This window comes from Corapipo altera, unplaced genomic scaffold (assembly GCF_003945725.1).
Source record: "Corapipo altera isolate COAL_440 unplaced genomic scaffold, ASM394572v1 60922, whole genome shotgun sequence".
NCBI classification, from domain to species: domain Eukaryota; kingdom Metazoa; phylum Chordata; class Aves; order Passeriformes; family Pipridae; genus Corapipo; species Corapipo altera.
The window spans coordinates 1-308 of NW_020885804.1; positions in this window are offsets into that span (position 1 = coordinate 1).

Below are 308 nucleotides of genomic sequence, written 5' to 3' on the forward strand. Positions count from 1 at the left end.
AAATTGAAGAGAAATCCTTGAAAGCAGCTGTGGAGGAAGTGCTGGTGGAGGTGGCACTTTCAGGTATTGTCAGGTTTGTCTGGGCCAGATCCCAGCAGGAGAGAAGTGTGCACATGTGGGATAAGCAGGGCAGTTTGGAAAAGCAGTGAGTAGCTGAAGACAGTTGCTGGCAGATGGAGACTGTGGGGGCAAAAGAAGGGAAGTAGTGAGGAGCAGAAGTCTAATTCCTTTCCCTGGCCAGAGTTCTTCCCTCCCACTGTTTAGCAGACAGTGGAACACTTGAGTGGAGATGATAAAAAACTATTGAG